The sequence below is a fragment of the Armigeres subalbatus genome, chromosome 1, assembly GCF_024139115.2.
Source record: "Armigeres subalbatus isolate Guangzhou_Male chromosome 1, GZ_Asu_2, whole genome shotgun sequence".
Classification (NCBI taxonomy): Eukaryota; Metazoa; Arthropoda; class Insecta; order Diptera; family Culicidae; genus Armigeres; species Armigeres subalbatus.
Window position 1 is genome coordinate 242,033,613 of NC_085139.1, and position 25,675 is coordinate 242,059,287.

A 25,675-nucleotide genomic window follows, 5' to 3' on the forward strand; every position below is an offset into this window, starting at 1 on the left:
GGGAAGAAGTGAGATGGGAGAAGCGAGAAGAAAGAATGATAATTAAGTAGTGAGATGCGATACGCAAGCAGGTAATAGAATGTGAGTAGAAATAATAAGGGGGAAGGGTCGTTTGGCCGAATGCTACTAGGCCGAACAAACCATTAAGCTGACACCCATCTGGCGAAAAAGTCATCTGGCCGAAAGGGTCATTAGGCCGCAAGGGTTATTTGGCCGAAAGGACCATTTGGCCGAAAGGGTCGTTTGACTGGAATGGTCATTAGGCCGAAAGGGTCATTTGGCCGTCTAGGACATTTGTCCGAATAATTCATTTGAAATGTGAGAAATTAGGAATAAGAAAAAAGAAGTCTCAATTCTCATTTCTCACTTCTCACTGTAAAAAAAATAGGAGCGCTTAGTGAGTAGTGAGACGTCTCACCTCGTGTTTCGCATTGTACAGTGAGAAGAGAAAAATGAAGAGTGAAAGAGGAGACGACTCACTTCTCACGACTCATTTATCACTTCTCGCTGTGAAAAGTGAGAAGCGCCAAGTGAGTAGTGAGACGTCTCACTACTCACCTCGCGCTCCTCTTTTTTTACAGTGAAAAGTGAGAAATTAGGAGTGAGAAGTGAAACGTCTCACTACTCCCTTTGCGCTTCTCCCTTTTACAGTGGGAAGAAAAAAATGAAGAGCGAGAAGTTAGACGTCTCACTTCTCACTCCTTATTCATCACTTCTCGCTGTAAAAAGTGAGTAGTGAGGCGTCTCACTACTTACTTCGCGCTCCTCTTTTTTTCAGTGAGAAGTGAGAAATGAGGATTGAGAAGTGAGACATCTCACTCCTCATTTATCACTTCTCGCTGTAAAAAGTGAGAAGCGCGAAATGAGTAGTGAGACGTCTCGTCTTACAGCGAGAAGAGATAAATGAGCAGTGAGAAATGAAACGTCTCGTCTCTCACTCTTCTTTTTTCTCTTCTCACTGTACAAAGTGAGAAGCGTGAAGTGAGTAGTAAGACGTCTCACTTCTCACTCTTCATTTTTCTTTTCTCACTATAAAAAGTGAGACATCTCACTACTCACTTCGCGCTCCTCATTTTTTCACAGTGAGAAGTGAGAAATGAGGAATGAGAATTGAGACGTCTCTCTTCTTACTCCTAATTTCCTACTTTTCAAATGACATATTCGGCCAAATGACCATTTCGGTCAAACGACCCTTTCGGCCAAATGACCCTTTCAACCAAACGACCCTTTCGGCCATATTATCCTTTCGGCCAAATGATTATTTTGGCCGAATGACCTTTTCGGCCGAACGACCCTTTCGGTCAAACGACCGTTTGGGCCAATTGACCCTTTCGGCCTAATGAACCATTCGGCCAAATTACCCTTTCGGAAAAATGACCCTTTCGGCCTTATGGTATTTTCGGCTAAATGGTATATTCGGCCAAATGGTGTATTCGGCCAAACAACTTTTGGCCTAATGGCATTCGGCCAAATGGCTCTTCCCGAAGCAAGAAGTGAAATTAGAGAAAAGAGGAAGGAAATGCCAGAACAGAGACGAAGGGAGAGAAGTGAATAGTGTGGAGACTATTCAGAATAGAGTTATTTCGGCAGATATTTCAGGGCATCCAAGAAATCCTTGGAGTAAGAGCCAAAGAACTAGACGCGTTACGAAAGATCAAACAAACTGTTTTTCATATGACACATGCCCTTTGGGTGTGTAGAAAAAATGTGTCAACGGCAGAGGTTGTCGGTCATCCAAAGAATCCCTGGAGTTAGGCCTTAAGATCTACACGCGTAACTAAAAATCAATCGTACTGTTTTAATTATTGTACATGCCCTTCTCGATATGTTAAATAAAATGAGCCAATGTCAGGTATTTTCGGTCATTCAAAAAATTCCCTGGGTTAGGCCTTAAGATCTACACGCGTAACTAGAGATCAGTCGAACTGTTTATAATATGGTACATGCCCTTTTGGATGTGTAGAATAGAATGAGTCAACGGCAGAGGTTCTCGGTCATCCAAGATATCCTCGGAGTTAGACCTTAAGATCTCCACGTGTAATCAAAGATCAATCGAACTGTTTTAAAAATGGTTTTAAAAACATGTCTTTTTGGATGTGTAGAATAGAATGTGTCCATGTCAGAATTTCTCGGTCATCCAAAATTTCACTGGAGTAAGGCCTTGTACACTATTAATCAAATGTCAAATAGATGGTTTTCAATATCGTACATGTTTATTTGCGATACATAGAATAGAAAGATTTCACAGCTTAGTATCTTTGTCATCCAAAAAATCCTTGGAATAAGCCCTCAAGATCTTTACTCGTAGCTTAAGATCAATCGAACTATTTCAAATATGGTACATGCTCTTATTGATCATCGTTCATCCAACAAATCCTCAGAGTAAGGACTACAGATATTCATAAGAAATCAAAGAAAAGCCGGACCAGAATACGGTTCATGCCCGTTTGATCTAAAAGGGGTTCTTGGTCATCCAAGAAATCCCAGGAGTTAGGCGTTAAGATCTACACGATTAACCAAAGTTCAATTGGATTGTTTTAACAATGGTCCATTCCCTTTGTGATAAATAGAATAAAACGAGTCATCCAAGAAATCCCTCGAGATAGACACTCAGGTCTACACCAGTAACGAAAGATAAATCCTTCGATTTTAAATGTGGTACATACCCATTTTGAATTATAGAATATGATGTGTTTACGGCATGGGTCATCCAACACAAACCCGGAGTAAGACCTAAAGATCTACATGCGTAACAAAAGACAATTCTATGCATCACAAAGGGCATGTGCCATGTGATTTGACTCCGAAAAGCACAAGATCATATGTGCCCACCAAATACATTATAGAATGAGCATATCTTGTATGCACACATTAACTTGTTACACGACTATTTAGCAAAAGAAAATTTACGTTTCATAAGCTTTCGTTTGAGTGGAAACGAGAATAGGACTTTTCATTAATTGATGTTAAAGAGGCTGCACTCATAACAAAGAGACAAAGTGTCAAAATTAGAACGGTGCGCTTGCTGTCAAACCAGTTGTTCCACTCGAGCTCAAGGTTAAAGGTAGGAATATTGCGCCACTTGTATAATGCAGGTACTTTAATTGATATTTTATTCTTCTGTCACAGAGGGTATGTAATTAAGAGTGGCGACATGTGCCGCATTTGACAGGTCTCCTGCTTGACAGATCGAGCCACCGTAGACATGTTCTGTCAAAACAACACGAATAGAAATTTGCGTATACAGTGTCGCCGTTGATTTGATGCGGTGAGTGCAAAATGAGTTACCTTGATTGATCCATTTGAGCGTGAGTGGTGCTCGCAAAAGTGCTCAATGCGTATCCAAATCGCTAAAACATTTTGAGCGCGAGCGGTGCTCGCAAAAGTGCTCAATGCGTATAAAAATTGCTAAAACATTTTGAATGCGAGTGGTGCTCGCATAAGTACTCAGTGCGTGATGAAATCTCTAGAACATTTTGAGCGCGAGTGTTGCATGCAAAAGTGCTCAAGGCGTATTCAAATCGCTAAAACATGTTGAGCGTGAGTGGTGCTCGCAAAAGTGCTCAGTGAGTGTTTAAAATCGCTGAAGTATTTTGAGTGCGAGTGGTGCTCGCAAAAGTGCTTAGTTCGTATCCAAATCACTAAAATATTTTGAGTGCGATTGGTGCTCGCAAGAGTGCTCAGTGAGTATCCAAATCGCTAGTGACGATGGATGCGAGCACAGTCAGCAGGAGAAAGACAATTCAGTGGATGATGTCTATCTTCTCGATCTTACGTCTCACGAGACTCGCCATACGCAACCGCGCCAACGCGGCATAATTTGAATTGAGCATCAGTAGGCCGTGACTTACAACACGTTTGCAAAGAAACCAGTTTTTTTTTTCTCTTGATAAGTTACGGACGACACGTAAGTACCTACTATTTTGTCCCCGACAATTGCCTAAAGTATTCGGCTGGTCCTTTTCCGATGGCACGAAGCCATAAAGAAAAAACGAAGAAAAATTAGGTGACTTCCTTGATGGATTACGAATTGGCCAATGAAAATTTATTACAAATTAGTTGAACCTGCCCGATCTCGCTCGGGTTGTTTTTTCGACCAAATTGTCAATCCTGTATTCAATTGCAGCTTCGCACTCTAGATCCATTTCTGTTGTAGTTTGATGGCTTTCTTCAGAAATCATGAAAACGTTGCATTTTGACATTTTTCCAGTTTTTTTTTATTTATACAAACACAACTGATCTCAAGACAAATCAATTACTGAGAAAATCGAATCGGTCCATCCTTTATATAGAGAATCATTCGCGAGTTTAATCCTGTTTAATCGTGATAAAAAAACTAAATCATTTTCGTCAATATAAAGCCTGAGGAAAGGCGTAACGAAACATTTTACTAAACTTGCTAAAAAATGCTAAATTCGGCCGATAAGAACTGATGAGATGAAAAACCAGCACGCTTACTTCTAAAGCTCCACCGTCGCGCACCGGAAACGCGTCTCAATGTAGATTCGTATTTTGAATCATTCCTTTTCTTTTATATTGAGAGAAATCTCGCCAATTATTAGGCCAGTCTGAACCATTGAAATACAAAAGTTCAACGGAAATAACTATCGTTCTCCACAGTCATGTTGTCCCAATATCAGATCAAATCACAAGCTTATAGCAGATAATCAAATTGACTTTCCCGTGTGCAAATGTGCATCGCCCCGGTAGTCAATGCATATCGCGCAGTATCCAGTGCGGTGTTTGTTCACGATATGCGACCCTAGACCACCGAGAGGCGAGTTCGATATCCGCCAATAATTCATCATAAATCTGTCAATTTCAGCAATCCTCATTATTCTAAAGGTCCTGCCGCGCGCCCGGAGGCTTTGCATACCACGTTCATCCGGTTGGGCTGCATTTATCTCGCAAACGATTGAGAGCATTAGCAGCTGCTATTCCCGGAAATCAGTCCCAAGCCATCATAATGATGGCGGGTGCCAGTGTGTGTGTGTGCTTTGCCGTCCACTTCACAGCCCGAACGACCAGGTGGGTCGTTCAGTTCATGCTCCGTTCGAACGCATCGTCCATTCTCGGTTAGTAGATAGCAAACTGTAGTGTATTTCACCGCAGTCGACAACAGAGCTAGGCCAACAATCCACCCACTTGGACGCAAATGGCCATCATTCTCCTCACGCGCGGGGTTTGGGTTCTCTAAACGGGTGGACACCGAGGGAGGAAAACGAAGGCTTCGTAAAACCATTTCTGCATTTTGGCACCTGTCCTGTTGTCCACCTCCCCCCTGGATGGCGGCCCACTGTCTCATGTCCTGTGGTAGGCTTTCCGAGTTGGATCAATTCAGACGTTTGAACATGCCCTTCCCTTCACAGTGCGTCTCTCATCTTCCAATCGGCCAGGTCGAACCATCTGAGCGCACTGGTTCTCCGAAGCATAGAACAGCATGTTTTAGGACAAATGCCGGACGACCAAACGCTTTGGTCATTATAAATAATGTACCTACATATGTGGAAGAGGCAAGACAAGATCTGTGCAGTGGACGCGCGCATAATATGAAGTTGTCCGCCATTGTTCGCCAAAACGCAAAGCATCCTAGGGGGGATATTCCTGTCAACATACACACGGAATCTCATTTCCATATTCTGTTTTGTGTTGGAGAATGCTCTGCGTCTGGACTAAGAGCCAACAGGACAGTGACCTCTCAGTTTGGGATACAATTGCTTTTGGGTACCGTTGAGCTCAATAATGATTTTGACATTCGCTCAAGTCTTTTCTGGTGTTTAAAATTAGATAGTAACCTGTAAATTATTTATCCTAAATTGAAAAATGACATTTCGTCCGTAATGGCTGTTCAAATTATTTTTCTGTACGTTAAATATTCGTCATAACACAGCTTAGACCTAAAGAGCTCCGCACAATAGATACGTTTGCGTAGATTTTAATAGTTTTCTTCGTTCACACTTCCCCCAAATTAGTTATGGACTTGACACTCGATCGAAAGTTCACATCATCGGAGTTCAAAGCAACTGACACTCATCTGACATGTCAACAAAACAAAAAATATCTATATTTTATGTCAACAAAACAAAATAAAACCGGTAGCCCAAAGATAAACAAACATAGTGCCTATCGCGTTATCTAAATTAGACATAACTCACGTGATAAGCACACACGCACCGTATTTCTTCCCCAACGAAATAACCGTTTCGTGCGTGGTGCCGTTGCCAGTTTAGTTGCATCGATTGGGCGAAATCAGTAAATCAATCAGTTTTTAAACAAATACACTACCGTTTATGGAACTGGCGCCGACACGCTATCAAATAGTCGAAAACCTATAGTCGAGTATATCTGAATTTTGTTTTCTTGTGGTTAACGATGTGACGCGCAACCAGAACCTCTGAACCGTCGATCATTATTCCCAGCCGAAGGTGGCAGGCCGTTATCATTTTATTTGTCCGCGCAGGGTTGCGCTTCGATTGCATTGTTTGACAACAGTCATTTACCGAAAGAAGATATCAATTTTGGTTTTCGGCGAATTGCAGATAAAACAATTAGCACCGACAGGTGGATTTGAATTTGGTCATCGGCTCTCCCCCAGTCGGTACTTTTTTGAGCAGGGTAAAAGGGAAATAATCACCTCTTTGTTTTATCGATGGAGTGTTGATGGAATGGGCGATTCATGGCACCGTGTGGACAAACTTCACCGAAAACGTGGAACGGCAAATTTGTACCGACTTATGTAAGCCAAGTAACATGTTTGATTTTATAACGGTCTTGAAAACTATGATTTACTCAACAAATCCGCTAATTCCACTACTTGATTGTAACTTTACAGATACGTAGTGCGATATCAACAGAAAGACTGTCCTCAGTGTTTCCTACTTGCCGAGACCGTTCGGGCGGACAGATATCTCCTCTGGAAGAAAAGGGGGAGGGGGGGGGGGTCTCACGTGCATATGAAACAGAAATTTCTGCATAAATCTAGAACTGATCAAGCAAACGGAAAAAAATCAGTTTTAAACGAAACGAAGTTTGTCGGGTCTGCTAGTAGATATTTAATAAATAATCACCCTTATTCTTGTTTACGTACGAACGCGCTTTCGAACGAAAGCTGATGCGCATTCTCGTTTACGCCAGCAAAATCAAATGGGGAAACGGTTCGAACGAACTGCATTCGTTCGAAAGTTTCGTTCGTCCGTAAACAAGAATAGGGGTGAATGTTTTAAATATTCCTATGTATATTTAAGGCTTGGCAATCAGATTTAGGAACAAATGAACCTTCAGCCTTTTTTCGGATTCTGAATCAGAAAAAAATTGACTAGCTTTATTGATTTATGATTTTAGACATACCAAAAGCAATTTTGGAATTCCTAAACTAAAAAAATTGAAATCCTTAAAATTTTGAAATCCAAATATTTTTGAATTTCGCAATTTTGAAACTTAGGAACTTAGGAAATAAGAAATTTGGGTATTACAGTAGGGGAAAAGACGGCTTTGGCGGGTTTTGTTCTTTTATTGTCAGGGGGGTTTTTGTCGACCAAATTTTATGAAATTTGGCCACAATATTCTTCGATATGCAAAGAATTTTTAGGCCAAATATGAGCATAATCAGTCATAAAAAACCCCTGACAATAGAACAAAACCTGCCAAATCCGTCAATCCCTCTAATTAGAAATTTTATGAATTTCTGTATTCAGCAATTAAGGAGTTTAGGAATTTAAAGATAATGGATACTTAGGAATTTGGGAGTTAGAGTACAGTAACATCCCAATTTTATCAAATAGGGCATGTGACAAAATCCGAATTTTTCTTTATTTTCAATTTTTCAATTCATTACGCACGTATCAATCAATTTATGTCTTGAAAAGGCTGAATGCGTGAACGGTACCTGTTATTTCTTGACGAAAATACTTACATAATCCTTCACAGGTACTCGAAAGTCATTCATAATAAACAGCTCAGGAAGAAAATCTACAGCTAACATATGAATAATTCTTTTCAGGACCACTTAGTTATATACTCACTAAAGAGTTTCTCGCAGGAGCATAATTTTCAGATTTGAGTGCAAAGAAATAGAACGGGAAAGTGTTTGCGTGTCAATTTTGTTAATTCGCATTAGAGGTGAGGAATTACGGTAAAAAATATTTTCTACGTTAAACGAAAAATGCTTTCCAGTATTATTGTGAATTTTAAAAAATTAGCGGCGCTTCACTCTATTTTGAATTTCTTCTTGAATTAGAATCCTGAAATTTAAGACGGTTTTTTGTTGGGTCTAAATTTTTCGTTATCAATTTGGTAAATTGTTCTCAAAATGAAGAGCTACAATGGGCTAAACATTTGATTATGTTGATATATTCATTGACATAAATAAACAGCTAACCGTAAAGTTACCGGACGTCCCGGATTATGCGGGACAGTCCCGGATTCAGGCAACTTGTCCCGCATTACCAGCCGTTCCGGAAAACATCCGGCATTCTTTGGTGAACCTAAAAAGTCTAGAGAATCTATGGAATCTGTAGGGAATGTGATGTCTAGAAAACCTGTAACAGATCCGTCCAAAGGATGAACAGAACTTGAAAAATGGTTTCAATTACTTTGAGGTTCTAGAAAATATCCGAAAATGTTAAAGAATCTAGGCATTCTAGAGGACCAACAAAAGTTTAGCTGGTTTGTCAGACTCTCGATAACACAAGAATCTTAGGAATGTGAGGACAAGTGCATTTTTGCTGCATTTTTCGACGCATGGACACAACAAAATACATGAAGACCAATCTGCGAAGCAACGCATCATAGTTTGAAGCTCCAATAAATCCGTAATTTAATTATTTAATTATTTTGTAAATTTTCATGTCATCTGTGCGAAAAAAGCAGAAATTGGCAGCGAGACATCGTATATGAAGAGCGGATTAAAGTTACTGCCCGGTGGGGCTCTCGAGTTATTGTATAGAATATTTCCGACTCCGACGAGCCTATCCTAACTCGAAACAAGCCGTTCACCAGGTAGGATCTGAATCACATAACATATGTGTAACTCGGGTAGCAAAAGTTGTACCCTTATAACAGATTGAATGTGTTATACGGAACATCGAAACGTCAAAAGATATGGTATAACAGTATTGAATTAGCAAGGGGTCGCGTGATTTTTACTGTTTATCTGATTATTATTCACACCAAAATTAGCCAAATATTTTTTTTAGATTACAACGTGGTGGAATAAAATTGAATAGTACTAAACTCGTCTTATGACAGGTAAAGACAATCCACAAAAAAAAGGTTAATAATTTTCTTATTGTTTTACAGTTTTGTAACCCAATTCTTCCATATTGATGGTTTAGAGTGCTGATGTTGATGTAAATAATATCTCTGAATAATAAAAATTAAATCGTATCCGCATTATTCGAAAACGGCTGGATGGATTTTCTTCATTCCTTCAGCAGATTCGTTGTCGTTTCCGACGTGCTTATATGATACATCCTCATGCGAAAATAATGAGATTCGTATAGAAATTTCGCATGGAAAGTTCACAACGCACACTTATGCCTACTATGCAGTAGAACGTCTGCCGGTACGACTAGTTGGTAATAAAATTTACCGATCTTGAGGAACGACAGCTAGTTTTGTATTCGTTGATCTTGATGTCACCGTTTACCGGGCACTGTGAATCAGAATAGTAAGCAGCAAGGCAACTCTAAACAGTCAACCATTGCAAGCCGAATATACATTGCACTTGCCACGAGTAGCACAGGTTCGTCTTAGTTAACGAGCAATTGATGGAATTTTAATTTGATGTAGGGAACTATCTTTTCGTTTATTTATAGTTCTAGCAATTACTGCTAGAATATCAAGAAGGAGATATAGGATAGGAAAGGAAACGACATGTTGTATGAGGCAGAAGCGATAACAATATGACTACAAAGCCCACTAGACACAGAGGAAGAAGAGGAAGACGCACATAGTAAATAAACTCTCTGTTATTGAGCTAAAATCTTTCTTTCTGCATTACCAGGCGAAAAATGTCAAATAAAAGAATCGAACTTCGTTGCCTCAAATAGTTAATATAGACCATTGGTTCATTGAATATAAAAATGATTACAGTCAAATCTCCATTAGTCGATGTTCTATGACTCGATGTCGGATCATGGAAGCAAATTATGCCATATGAAAACAATATTTTCTGGGTTACTGTGATGGTTCCTCCAAAACACTTTCCAAGTGTTTCTATTCCACATCTCGATATTTCCATTAATCGACTGTTCCTTTCAATATCGACTCATGAAGGTCAGTTACAATCTTATAAAATTATATGATTATTATAAAATTGATTATGAACATAATTATACGATTAATCTTTTTAAACTCTGTAGTTAAATATGAAACATTTTGAACATAAAACTTCGATTTATCATACTACAGTAACACCAAACTTTTGAATGAAGTATTACAATATTGGTTCACAATATCAGTGTTTTGCTGGTTGAACAATAAAATAAATGTTATCAATGTGTCCCTTATCGGTACCAGTGTTGTCCTACACTCAGGCCAAAATTGTACTTTTGATTTTACTCCATCTAATCAATTTTATAGTCTTAACTAAGTCAGTTCAACTAATAGAGGGATATTTGAATTTTCCAGTGAAAACACTTCAGTGTATTTTCAGTGCGCGCTCCTGTGGCTCTGGCGTGCATTTTTTGACAGTTTGACATGACATTTAGAAAATTCAAATATCCCTCTGTTTGGTTTTTTTCATTTCATTTCGCAACTCATTTTCGCAACTTGTAAACCAACATTGGTGTATCCCTCGCCATCCTTTTGAAAAAGCTGAAAACTGCATATTTACAGATTAGTTTCTAATGTAGAACAGTTTTAAACGACATCTTAATTAACACTTTTTGAAAAAAACTTGAATTTTCTTCAATTCATACACAAAATTATTGAACCGGTTTTAGGATCATTTCATTTTCGATACTAATGATCGGTAGAAAAATGATATTGTTATAAAATCGCCTGAAAATAGCTGATTTAGATAAAGAAACTGTCGATATTGATTTCATATCTTGTCCATTGTGGTGAGCAGCGCAGAAGAGATTTGTTTTTGGATATTATCTCCCATTTTTCGATAATGTTCAAAATATATGCATGCTAAAACTGAATTTTTCCACACATCGGTTGCCTATCCTGATCTTTGTACTCTTTGAAACAAAGTGTTCCAATTTTCTGATCATATGGTATTTGTTTACATTTGAAAATGACAGAACGATGTTCCCGACGCTCGTTATAACAGTTTTGGCCCACCGAAAGGGGGTCAACTTTTTGATAGGGATTTTGTTCGAAGATCCACTTATGTTATGTGATCTGAACCAAAGCACATAGCTATCATGCTCACCTGTAGTGAATGCCGCCTTCAAATCCATATTATAAATTCAGTAGAAAACCGAATTATAGCCGCTATCGAAATTGGATTTTTCTCACAATCCATACGTTAAACTTAATTTCGGAAGTAGTGCGCTGTATAGCACATCACCAAATGAAAACAGCGGACCACTTCCGAAGTTAGGTTTAACGTATGGATTGTGAGAAAAGTCCAACTTTGTTAGCGGCTATAATTTGGTTTTGCACCGAATTGATAATACGCAGTTTCAATCTGCCATCCTGCGTCCAAGATACACAAACCGTTGGAAGTAAACTAACGCAGACTCTTCAAAACTGATTTTTCACATATGGAAAAACGTGACTTCTGTACAATTATTGCGAACAGCTTTGAGCTGGCACACAAAGAGGTGATTCCACGATAATTCAGGATACCTCGCTTGTCGTCTTTCTTGTAGATTAAGGATTTGAAAGATCTATGGTTTTATGAATATCTGACGATATTTTGATAAGTTTAGGCCATGACGACAGTTTAGATTGGAAGGATCTAAGTCAGCGGCAGAATCTGGTAAAAATTAGATTTTCGGAAATGTGTAAAATCTGGAACACCCATCAATTTGCTCAGATTTAATAAAAAAAATTAGCATGACCGTGCATTTCGTAATTACTACTCCGTGATTGACCATAAAAAACGTAATAGCACAGGTAACCAATGAATGGAAGCTTGGGGTTTGTTTTCCAACCTCAACGAGCACCGTCTGAGAAGTCTATGGAGAAGTTGGATACGGCGCTGGATACATCCTGACGGTCTATCCGGGTTTGGAAAGAATTGATTATGTAATCACTCGCCCACTCCACACCGAGAACAACTCTGCACTCACCACGAGTTCATGCGGAATTTTATTGGAATCTGAAGGTTAAGTTCTATGGCAGAGGTTCGTTTTGGTTAACGGGTTGCCAATGTGATAGTAATGAAAGTGAGGTATATTCTAATTGGATGCCGAAACGACCTGTTTTGCTCATTTCGAATTTTAACAGTTACCTGCTAGAACTAGCCAAATTGTCGGTATAGGATAGAAGATGGAAACGGTATGGCAAGCGATTGCTAGAACATGAGAAATATATAAAAAAAATACAAAGTAGCAGGAATGGAACGGGCCTTAGACCATGACCCCCTGCGTATGTGGCAGAAGCCCGTTAAATCTGCTCAGATTTAAAAATCTGCAAAAATCCTGAAACATCCGAAGATTGGAAACACAATTTCACCGTCATGTGTAATGCGTCCCGGATTGGACCAAGCCAAATCTGGTCAGTTCAATACTAACGAATTTTATGTGTCCTGAAAAAAAGTTGGTGAAAAGATTTGATTCTTGTTGTTTATTGAGATTTTCGACCATTCGATCAAGGATGAGTCAATGCTTCTTTATATTTATCTGAAAATACTGATTTTTACCTATTCATTATCGATAATTGGTAAAAAGTTTAGAAATAGGAATATGAATATCAACCAATCACGCACATGCATCGGAGGTACGGATATCATAATCAGGAAACGGAGACGCTGGTAGCATTTTCAACGGAAAACCATCGCATTGGGGGTGGTCGTCGGCGTAGTTGCTGCAGATGTGAAGAAACAACTTGACTATTTCTAGCAGGTAACTGTTAGGATTCGAAATGGACGAAAAAAAGCTCATTTCGGCATCCAATTAGAATATATCACTCTTTCATTACTATCACATTGGCAAACCGTTAACCAAGACGAACTTCTGCCATAGAACCTAACCCCAAAGTTCCAATAAAATTCTGCACGAAATCGTGGCGAGTGTAGATGTGTTTTCGGCTTGAAGTGGACGAGTAATTTTATCATCAATTCCTTACCATCTGTAAAAACGGTTACATTTACCCTGTGTAAATATTATTTACTAGCAAACCCGACGAACTTCGTTTCGCTTAAAATGATTTATTCTCTGATTAGATCTCAATTTATGAAGAAATTAATGTTTAATTCATATGGGAGCCCCCCTTTCCAAAGCGGGGAGGGGTCTCGAACCATCTTAAGAACCTTCCCCGGCCCCAAAAACCTCTGTATACAAAGTTTCACTCCGATCGGTTCAGTAGCTTCCGAGTCTATATGGTTCTGACAGACAGAAATTCATTTTTATGTATATAGATATAAATTTTCTGCTTATTAATAGTTAATACTTTACAAAAAAATCAATTAGAAACACGACTAGGAATACTGAAATATGATATGCATAACAAAAAAAAAAGGAAATAGAAATTATCCTTCCTCTCTTCTTACAATACCTTTATTATCCCGTGAACGCACCCTCGACGTTACTCCGACTCCGGTGACAAGTTGACGTAAACGTCACGCCGTCGGTGAGTGGTCGTCGACGGGCGAGACGGAGACTATAAAAGCAGCTGTCAGGATGACATCGCTCTCTTAGAAGTGAAAGTGTTAAAACAAGCCGATCGCGTGTGCTTCAAGGTGGCCGGAACACAGTGAACACGGGCTTCTGTGAGCAGTGTTGGTGACCACGGCTACAGCCCAGGGCCGATCCAACCCCGTTAAGAAGCAAGCAACTCAATCCTGTGTCCGTGACTGGGGGCGAGGAGGACTCCTGTTGAAAGAACGCTGCCCCTCGTGTTCCCAGAAAGGCCATTTTCTTCATCTTCGCCAGCTACCACGAGGATAGGTGAGCCATGGCACCTACCGCATGCTGCTTCTGGTCAAGCCAGAACGCCGCGGTAGAGAACTTGAACCGCATGGGACATGTATTCTGCCAATCCCCAATATTCGATACCCCGCTCCCCAGCCAGGCTGCCGGTCGCGTCGCCAGATCATGAGCCGCCTCGCCTCACTCATCGTGAATCCAAGTAATGTGCCTGTTTATCCTTAAACCTATCCTCAATGAGTTGAAAAACGAATTGCAATTTAACAACACCGAATTAAAATGTAAAACCTAAATTCATTTAGTTTGGCTCTTTATTAAAACACTCATTCCTCATTTCCCTATATTCGACATTGTGCTAGATTTTCGCTTGTGTTGTTTTGAAGGGAAGCATTTCCGCCCACGATCCTCCAGTTTTTCCCAAAGAGCTACCAGAAAACGACCCTGAGGTCACGATAAGGGCACACGAAAGTCCCCAGCAAAAGTCTCTCTAACACATCCCATATCCCGATAGACCTTGAGGACGTAGCTAGTACCGTTATCGACCATTTAACATACTATACTGCCTGTAACCGCAGATTTGTCCCATCTTTGCTGGGTTATCTATTCATATGGGACAAATATGCGGTTACAGGCAGTATAGCTCTCGGAGTATAGCTAAGATTCAAATTTGAATCTTGAAGGTGCCGTGCTGGATTATTTGTCTTAAGCTTGAAGAGTCAATACAGAGTATGTTAGGAGAGCCACCGATATCAAGGCTATCAAATTCTATTGGTTTGGATTGGATGGCGTTCAGAAAAAGGCTGGATTGATTTGTTTAGTAACTATGATATATTTTCATCAGATATTATTAAATCTGGGTTTTAAATTGGAAAATTGAATTTTGATTGTTTTTGATATTGGTTTTAAATGGTTTTGATAATAGGTAAGATAACATGATTATTAGATTTTAAAGTTAGATTTGGAATATTACATTATAATTAACTCAAAAACTTTGATTAGGATATAAGGTGGGGAAATTTGATATGAATATAAAATAATAGATACTGATAATGTTTTAGGACAGAATACTGAACTTATATATTAGAAATGAAATTGAATCAGGGTCTCCAGTTAGTCTTGCTTTCAAAGCCGTGGGATTGCCAATCTAAAGATGACGACATCATTTCTCGATACGGTAAAGAACGTTAAACATCGACTTCCTGGGCATGGTGTATCCATTGTGCACAATTTGTGCTTGCCACACAAAATATATTAACATGGAATGGCAGGCAAAAAAAACTTTAAATATATAACTGTGGAAATGCTATAGAACACTAACGTGTATAGTAGACCAAGAACCAGTTGCAATGCAGAGCTAATAAAGATGAAAAGATTGCGACAAAAAACTTTGAATTGAATCTTTTATTTGAAAGTTTGATTTTGGTATTCAATCTTGTAAACATTCCTACGTTGGATTTAGATTAAAACTTTGTTCATAAAATAGGGATATTGGATTTGCATTTTGGTTCCGTGCATTGAATTTGGATATCGGATTGGAAAATCGTATCAAATGTAAGATTGACGTTATTTATTTCCAATTAGAATTATGATTATTTTTGTATCACTTAAAAAAAAAAATTACGTAAATAGTTGTTTATGAAAATCCCAAATGAATGTTTTTTTCCTCTCTTTTTTAGTGAGAGAAGAAGAGGAATGTAAGGGTGAGATATATTAGAAATAGGGCAATCAACTTCCAGTGTGCATTGATGACAGGTATGCAAATATTATTGCCTGATTTTCTCAAAATTGCACGCGGCGAACCCTTCATGAAAGGTACCGCCGCGCTTTCTGCACCCCGTTTACTTGATTCTTATGGGTAAATAGCATTGCGGTGTATCGTTTGGCGCGGCCGTACCTTTCGATAGTCATTCGCCGCGTGAAGTTTTGTGCAAGTACCCATTTGGGAACACTACAAACGCCGCGCAGTATATCATATCCAGAAAATCTGACAATATCCATATTACGATTCGGTTATTATCATTGATTAGTGAATAGCAGGCCATGACTTTGCCTCCTCCCTCGCCGGGCAACCAACGGAGTTGCATGTTTTGTAAGACAGCACAGTAGCAACCGAATGTTCGGCGGAAATAGGATACACAGAAAAGCCCATTTGCATTGAAAATAAGCATTTTTTGTCTACATAAATCAAAAAGTGAATTCGTGTTGAATCGGCATTGACAGAATTTTCTTCCCCTTTGGCTGTTTTTGCTGATTCCAGTTCGTTCGTTGGTTCCTTGCTCATCGGTCAAATAAAAAATGTAAGCAGGAACTGAATTCGCGCGAAACATTATTTTGACAATTGAAAAAGGAGCTCTTGTTGAAGTTCCACCCCTTTGATAATGAACACCATTGTAAACCATTTGTTAGCTCCACCTTCACCTTGACCGTTCAAGCGAGTAGAGTTTACCAAACTTTGCCTTTTTCATACATGTTAGCGTTGTATACCATGCTTTGGTTCCACCTTTACATCGACCGACACGGAAAACCACGCTGAAAAAGAATATTCGGAAACTTCTCACCGACCTTTCAGGAAGATTTTTATAACATTATTTATCAATGATAAAAAATCCAATTTTTTTTTTCTAAATTTGTCATGGAAATTATAATAATGATGTTTTGATAATGCTGATGTCAACAATTATTTAACTAAATTATATTAGGCTAGGTGTGCCAGTTGTGGCTATAGCACCAGTTGTCGCACTAGTGCTTTATATGCCAAATGGCCAATCAAATCACCGCAAACCAAGTTCATATCGATAAAGCATATTCATATGACACGATAACACCCTTGATTTCCTCCAAAACAAGCAAAGCATAATTGTAAAAAATCCTTTGCACCAGTTGTGGCACTAGTGGTCCCAATTTGGCCAGTCCCATAAGAAAACAATGGGATTTGCCAAATAAGGAACCAAAATTAAGAATAGTGCCACAATTGGTGCATGCGTTCCTATTATGGATTAATAAATTTTGAGGATAATAACAAATTTCATTGTGGTTTTCACAGCTATTCTAAGGGGCAGGAAGTAAAACCTTGATATATAAAGTCCACCCACATGCCTTTTACTTATTTTTTTAAAAATAGTTGATCTTATGTATGGCGACAATTGGTACACCGACCCTATGTGTTACATTTAGACATAGTATGTCTCTTTGGAACCATGACTTTTTCCAAGTCCTACGTCTACTTCGCGATAATGTGAACTAATAAGTAGTGGAAAGTAAGAAACAAGAAAAAAGAAGCCAGATGCAATAGTCGCGGAGTAAGACGTAGAAAATAAGCAGTGAGGAAAACAGAAGCAAGAGAGAATTTCTTACTTGTCACATCTCTCATCTCATTTATCGTTTTTCACTTCTCGATTCTCACTTCTCATTTCTCTCCTTTTACTTCTCCGTTAACTTCTCACTTTTCGCTTCTCACAGCTCACTACTTACGTCTCATTCAGCACTTCTCACTTCTTACTTCTTATCTTTTACTTCATACTTCTCACTTCTCACTTTTCACTTCTCACTTTTCACTTCTCGCTTTTCACTTCTCACTTTTCATTTCTCACAAATCACTACTCACTTCTCATTACTCTTTTTTAACTCGCAATCTAAGTTTTTTTAAAATTATTTGTCAAAATGGCATTTGGCCAAATGACAACATCGAGTTAGCGAGCTGGTATTGAATGATTTTTCGTCAAAGAAAGTAAGAAAGTGAGAAAGTAAGATGCGTGCTTAACTGGTTTCATTGAACCGAGGCTATCCGAGAAGCTGGTCTGCGGGATGATTATTCCCACGGGAACGATTCTTTGAAGGGCTCAGGCTCATGTAATGCATTGAACAGCTATGGGCAATACGCAAACAACGATATTGAATTCGTTGCAAGTTGATTAAGTGGAGCTCAACTGCTGAGAGGAGACAAAATGAGCCGCACTTTAAAACCGAGAGAATTTTGTAGAGTTTGATGAAATCCTCCGGATGAGCACTCCACCATGTTCCAGAGATAGAACGTAAAAATGGGAATCTTTTTCGGTATTTATCAATCAGATATTTAAAATGCGTCTCCTGATACATTTGGACCAGACCCCAAAGTATTTATAAGTCAAAGATTGGTGATGGCAAAGATGACATTATCTTTCAACAGCATGAGTTGCAGTTCAGCTGGGTTGCACTTGCTAGTAAACACAATCAATTTAGTTTTTTTTTGCGGAGAAAACTCAGCCCAGCTAACTCTACTGGACCTGGTTTGGTTCCTACTGAGCGTTCTGGATCTACTGGACTTACTGATGCTACCGGTCTCACTAGAACTACTGATCCTATCGGTTCTACTGATGAGAACTTTGGAGTATTTTTTGAACCATTTGGACCAGTTATTTCATTAGAAATTCTAGTTACAACTTACGGCATAATGCATTCTTGGATTATGCACACAAATTAACCACAGAGGAAAATTAAATGTCATTTTTCTTTTTGCAAAATAATTCTCCTTTCTTTATCGATTGCATTCAGCGCACAAATTTTGCCGCGTCAGCATCAGTAATTTAGATTACAGCCTAATCAAGTGTTGTTTTCATTCCACCGCTCCTCTGAAATTTATGCTCGCCATGAAACTGTTAGCGTTTGACATTTTTTGGTTTTATCAGGCTCTACTACATAAGATGGATTGTCCTTTCCCGCCCGAATATTTTATTGGCTCAATCGATTCGTTTTAATCTTTGATGTCAACTTTCCCAAAGAACCCATTTTTGGTACTCTCTATCTACACCAAAAAATGATTTATAAAAAATGTAACAAGTGCTGCGGCGTAGAACGTGTGAAGAATTGCCTGGTCATCGATAAGGACTCGAAAAGGTGAGGAGCCGGAATAATGTTTGTTTAAATAAAGGTTTGTTTTATGAAAATTGATCTTCAATAAATAAAGGAATCGATTAAGCCAATAAAATGTTTGACGGCAAAAGACATTTTGTTGAAATCATTTTTAACAGATCTTTAGCACTAAAGCTGTAATAAGAAGTGGGGACGCTGTTAGCACTGCAACAGGATTTGTTATTTTGGGTGGGTACAATTTCTCCCTAAATTCTATTAAACAATATTTGAATGCATCATTTTTCTTAAAGTAAAAGATGCTGCTGAGTGTCATTCCACCCTTCACATAAATTTCCCTCCGCAACCTCCAAACAAACAGCGCACATATTGCTCATCGCCATTTCCGTCGCGGTACATTCACCGAAAATTGAATGTCTCCCGAGCAACGGTTCAATGAATCTCCACGACGCGCGGCACCGACTCCGTATTCCATCCATTAGGGGACGTTCGCCCCCCTCCCATTCCATTTGTCGAGGATGTGCTGATGCTTCGCCTTGCTATACGTTCCCACTCGATGAACGGCCGACCCATCACAGTCAACGAACCGCGTAATTGCACCCACGCACGCAGCCGCCATCGCGCTCGTTGCACGCCGTGTCGAGAGCGAGGGGAATAGCCCCGTTCGGGATCGGAATCAGAAAGATGGAAGATGGTCGAGAAAAATGAAGATTAATGGCGTTCGATTCGTTCTCCCCCCTTAAATGTGTGTTTGTGTGTACGTTTCATTCCCTACGATAATGAGGGTAATTATTTTCCATTTTCCTCTCGTTTGCTTGCAGGTGTGGTTCAAGAACCGGCGGGCAAAGTGGCGCAAGCGGGAGCGGAATCAGATGAACGCGATAGCGGCGGCCGACTTCAAGAATGGCTTCGGGCCGCAGTTTGTGCAACCGTTCGCCGACACCGACCTGTACTCGTCCTATTCGTACAACAACTGGGCGAAGGTGCCGTCGCCGTTGGGCGCCAAAACGTTCCCCTGGACGGTCAACCCGCTGGGGACGTCGATAGTGCCATCGAATCATCATCAGAATTCCATCAACTGTTTCAACTCGTCGGCGTCTTCGGTCGCGGCCGGCATGGGCACCGGAACGATGCTGACGGGCAGCATGGGAACGAGTTTGAGTGGTACAACCGGGGGGACTGGGGTTTCGCCGACGCCCTGCCCCTACACGACGCCAACCAACCCGTACAGCATGTACCACCACCGGGCCACGGCGGAACCCTGCACGGCGATGACTTCCAGTATTGCAACGTTGAGATTAAAGGCGAAACAGCACACGTCCGGGTTCTCGAGTCCGTACTCGGCCCCGTCGCCCGTATCAAGATCTAACTCGGCCGGTCTGTCCGCATGTCAGTACGCCGGAGTGACGGACACCGTCTGAGAAAACGCCCTGGGCAGCATGCTGTCCCACCATTCGTCCTCCCTGGCCGTGTACAACTCCAGCATCAGCAGTGCCATCAATGCCATCAACAACGGCACCGGATCCGGTACCGGCCCGGTGGACAAGGACAACCCGGCGGGAACCGGGCTGGTGGACGACGACGATCTGATGGCACCGGACGAGGACGAGGACGATCACCGGCGGAACAATGTGGTGGACGATATTCACGACTGAGCGTACGATACCCCTTCCTATCTTTATCAACATCATCACCGTCATCACCATCAGCGGGTTGTCTCTAGTCTAAGAGTAGGTTTAACGGCGGCCGACGAGTACTGAGGTACATGTGTGAGGGATAACGCCGCGCCACTGCCGTGTCGGTGTGGAGTGCAACTTATCTTATCCGTGCGACCGAAAAAATCGCGGCGGCGGCAGCTCAAAGCATCCGAAAATTTTGCATCGACGTCGCATTTGTCGTCGTCGTTGTTGTGGCTGTTATTTGCTTTTCTTAAGGGTAAATGTGCATGTAGAATTAATTTTTATTTGGCTTTAGATTTCTGAGAGTTAAAAATTTGGACAACTCTCACTTAATCTCCACTGATGGAGATTAGGAATCGTCTCACCTTTAAACATATGAGGTTTTCATTCCTTAATTTACATCGATTAATCATCGGAAATATTTCCTTATGCCACATACCATTAACATTTACTTACCGTGGCCGTGCGTTTTGCTTTGGATGGACGCGTTGCTCACCCCGTTGCTATAAATCAGCCGGCTGGTCGTCGAGCGAATTCGGCGGCACCCGGCATCATCAAAGACCTGGCCGTTATCTGTGAACACCAAAGGGGATTAAGTTCGGCTTATGGGTGCGCTTTACTTAGGTCTTGTATCGATCTGATTCTTCTTTATAGGCTGGGGAGGGGGAAACCCCGACCCGAGCGAGCGGTAGGTAAGTGACAAATTTTGATGGATCCGGTTACTAAGGGCTGGCAGGTGGTTGGTCCTGGGGAAGAGCTGATTGAGAAATTGAATCGAAACCACATTGCTTTCCAATATGGTGGAATGATAAAATGAGAATGACGATGATTGGAGACTGGCCGAGGAAAAGGTTTGCGAAATCTATCGAAGTATGATTGGTGGTCTAAGCTCTGTTCTGATTGGTTTAGGTAATGCATTTGATAAACCATAAGACCGTAGCGTGCAATGACATTTTGATGGGTGGACGAACAAAAATAAATGTTTATAATTTTAAAAAATCCACTTGACGATTAAATAAACCGTTTTGGCGTTCCACTATTTATTCTACAAATACGTCCTGATTCTAACTCACATTCATAACTCAAAATGATGGATGAAAACATATCATTGAATGAGAGCATTCATATCTCGTACAAACTAACTTTTTCTTTTTCGAGCTCGGCAAAATCGGGCACCGCTGTAGCTCAGCAAATTACAAAACTGAACTTCAGCAGAAAATTTCGTTTATTTTGATTCTCAGCAAAATTTTTACTTTATCTCAGTAACCGAAACGTCACTTTTACTGAGATCTCAGTTAAAATTATGTTTGCTGAAACTCGGCGGTGCCCATCTTGGGAAAATGGGGAAAATAAACAAAATATGCTGAGATCTCGGCGAAAAAATTAAGTGTGTACCGTTAGATACAATAATCATGATAAGTTATTTATTATCCAAAACATTACATTGCTGTCAAGTTGTATACATATGATGGTACTCCAAATAAGTTGTACCAAATATGACAATATGTACAGATTTGTTGAAATCCTTTTACAACATGTCATAAAATTATGACTTAATCTACCTGTTGAGACTAAGCCTAGCCAATTCGAGGGTTGTTTATCTGAAATAGCTGAGGCTTAACCCTAGAAATGTTATCTGCAAGGTTTTCAAATACAAACCCTAATTATCGAGTGCCAATCCCAAAACATTTTTCCTCAAAAGCTTCTCCACGATAATTTGACAAGCATTGGTCTCACATCGGTCTCACAGCAAACGTGAGCTCGCTCTCATAAAACCTAAAATGAGCGAAAAAGTGGGAGGAAACCTCCAACACACTCTTACCGTTTTCGTTTTTGTTCTCTCCATGTCATATCCATCACTCACCACTAGCCAATGTAAACAAACCCAACCCTGCTCCCGAATCCCATCGCCGAAACACCACCATTCTCGTTATTCTATTCCATCGCTGTTGCGATCCCAACCAAACTGCCTGCCTGCCATTCCGCACCGGCCACGCCATCCCCTTGAGCCGTTCTGCGGAATCGGAGTTGATTAGCCACGCGCTCGAAGATCAAAGTAAGCCGTTGTTGGTACTGTTTACAGCGAATTTACTGCGAAAATAATTTGACACATGCTTTGAGCGAAGATAAGCTGCACGCACACTCACACCCACGAATTTAAATATCTGCTGATAGTTATGGAAGGTATCGTACGAATTGGTTTGAATATGGGGAACAGCACCAATTTTCGATTCAAAAATAATTATTTATTGGTTTTAGAACCGGTGTTGAACAAATTAGTCAAATTTGAATGCGGAGTCGATAATATGTGCTCTTACCCTTTAGTGAGTATCGTCTCAACTTGTATAGAATTTCAATAATCACATTAATAACCAATAGTAAGAAAAATATATCGAAAACAAACAAAAAACAAAAAAATCCTTACCAAAGGAGGCTGTGTAAATACTTATTTTTCTGTAGTCGTGCGATTTTGTTTAGTTTTACCAAAATAGTCATTCAAATTGTAAAGCAGAAAACGAAAAAAAATCAGATTACTTAAAACTATAAACTTCTACTGAAAGACAAATAACGTTAGTGAGTAACCGTATTTTGTGAGAGGACGTCTTTAGAAGTCTAGATCAAAAAATCAACCTATGAGTCATATAGTTTTCCTACTTAAATGTGCAATCAATAAAAAATGTTCTTTTAAACATTGTTTATAATTTCTACTTGCCTCATCCTGTTCATTTTTTCTCATTCAAAAAGCTTATTTATTGACTAGGAAACACCATTACTGCAGTCCGAATGAGGTTCTGTGAAATGTTTTACAAATCAAGCCATCGGCTACCATGAATTGGACTTCCGTTGCGGCAACAAATTGACAATTATCGGATTGACGAAAGCAACATAGAAATTGTAGATAGATTTATGCCACACTTCAACGGACAACTCTGAATGAAAATGATATCAAAATGTACCACACCTCGTTGGAACCATTGGAGGAAGGGAACTCTACTTTTCGATTGTCTAGTCAATGATTAAAAATGATACTTATTAATGGAATAAATCAGTTCTTTCCAAACAATGCCAAACGCCTGGCACACAAAAAAGTTCCGATCAATATGAATTAGTGTTATTTAATAAGATGAAACAAAAAGTTATCTAAGTATTACAAAACAAAAAAAAAAGAATGTCAACGATCGTTTTCGGAACTGAAAATACCAAATACTACCAGTGAAGAAGGGGGAGATCATTCCCACTTCACGGCACAGAAACAAAATTAGTCAGACAAAAACACGTTTAGCAACTAAGATAAACAAAGAAGTAAAATGCAACTAAAATGATTATGGAAGCAAAGCTAGCATTTCAAACTAGAACAAAGTGAACAGCACTACACTGGAAACATTGAACTTGTAAATTATGAACAATAATTAAAAAAAGAACTACAAAATCTTGGCAAAGAGTCTACCAATAAAAACTGATCATTATGAACTGAAGTTGTGTTTCTGTGATTATTTCGATGACAATAGTTTAAGTTCTTTTTCTGATGACATGAGAGCAACTCGAGGCACGCCTCTTCAATTTTCATATTTTACGTATGTTCCCTAATTTTCGCTTAGAAATTGTATAACTGGTACCAGACGCCATTTTCTTTTTCGCCGAGTATTGTACCCAGAACTTGTCGCTCGAAAATCCTAAAAGCTTTCCGTTCCGCCTATTTTAACTCCACACACAATTAGCTTAGCTTAGCTTTATCTTACCTATGACTGACTACACATATCTATGGTTGCTACTCCGTTATTGACCAGAATCAGTGAAATTGCACAAAGAATCAACTGAATGATGATTCAAGCATTCTAAGTGGGTAAGTTTCAGTGACTCAAATTTCAAGAGTCCCTTTATTTGGTATTCATTGACTACGAAAAAGCTTTCAACCGTCTGAGACGCCCTGAGAAAATCATCGGTCTCATCGAGGCACAGGACGAGGACTTCTCGTGTATAGTGCTGCACAATGGGGTCTTGTCCGACCCTATCCGGGTCGTAGCTGGTGTGGCAAGGCAAGGATGTATTTTATCACCGTTACTGTTCCTCATCGTAATCGACGAGATTCTGGTAGGTGCGGTGCGGCTAACCGTCAACCAAACCGCGGGCTATAACCATGGAGCACCTAAACGACTTCGAATTGGCTGATGACGTTGCACTCCTCGCTCAACGGTGTTCTGATACGCAGAGTAAGCTCAACGACCTTGCCGAGCGCTCCTCTTCGGCAGGTTTAGTCATCAACGTCAACAAAAATATAATCGTTGGATGTAAACACGATGACCCCTTCCAGTTTCACAGTAGCCGGGAAACCAGTGGAGAATGTAGAAAGCTTCCAATATCTTGGTAACCAAATGGCGTCAGACGGCGGTACCAAGATCGACATAGGGGCACGGATCAATAAAGCAAGGGCTGCCTTTGCGAGTTTAAGAAATATCTGGAAAAACAGGCAGATAAGTGAACGCACCAAAATACGAATTTTCAACTCTAACGTGAAATCTGTGCGCTGTTATACGCTAGCGAAACATGGTGTGTATCAATGGAGAAAATTAACAGATGCCTACGGTATATAATTCGGGCCTGGTGGCCTCACAACTGGATCTCAAACCAAGAGCTCCATCGTTGTTGTCACCAGAGGCCGATAGCAACAGAAATTCGGGATCGGAACTGGGGCTGGGTCGGCCCCACTCTACGTGGGTGGGGCGGAAAAGAAGTCTGTAAACAAGCACTAGACTGGAACCCAGTGGGACATCGCAGCAGAGGCAGACCCATAGGCTCATGGCGGCGAAACCTCAATAAAGAAATAGAAGAAGTCGACCGAAATCTAACCTAGCAACAGGTTAAAGAAATAGCTGGACATCGCTCAGGATGGAGATCTTTCATGTCAACCCTTTACACCACCGCACCGGAGGATTCATAAGTAAGTATAAATGTCAAAATGGTCAATAACGGTGCCGGCTACGCACTTATAGTCAGTTAGGAAAAGGGAAGTAACATTAGTAGGTGGTTTTTGCTATTTGAAGACCGTGTTTACCTCTGTGTCTCCACAAAAACCACTGGAAGGATTATCAGTTAGTCGGTAGGCATCGA

The 25,675-nt window shown here is 40.1% G+C and overlaps 1 protein-coding gene and 1 pseudogene across 1 annotated transcript in view; both read left to right on the top strand.

The window, feature by feature from the left end:
* The window catches only part of LOC134206126 (pituitary homeobox homolog Ptx1-like), a 50,969-nt pseudogene extending 26,927 nt beyond the window's left edge, over positions 1-24,042 (top strand).
* LOC134207149 (cytochrome P450 4c3-like) overlaps positions 1-25,675 on the top strand; it is a 147,140-nt gene that overhangs the window by 95,980 nt on the left and 25,485 nt on the right. The window lies entirely within an intron of this gene.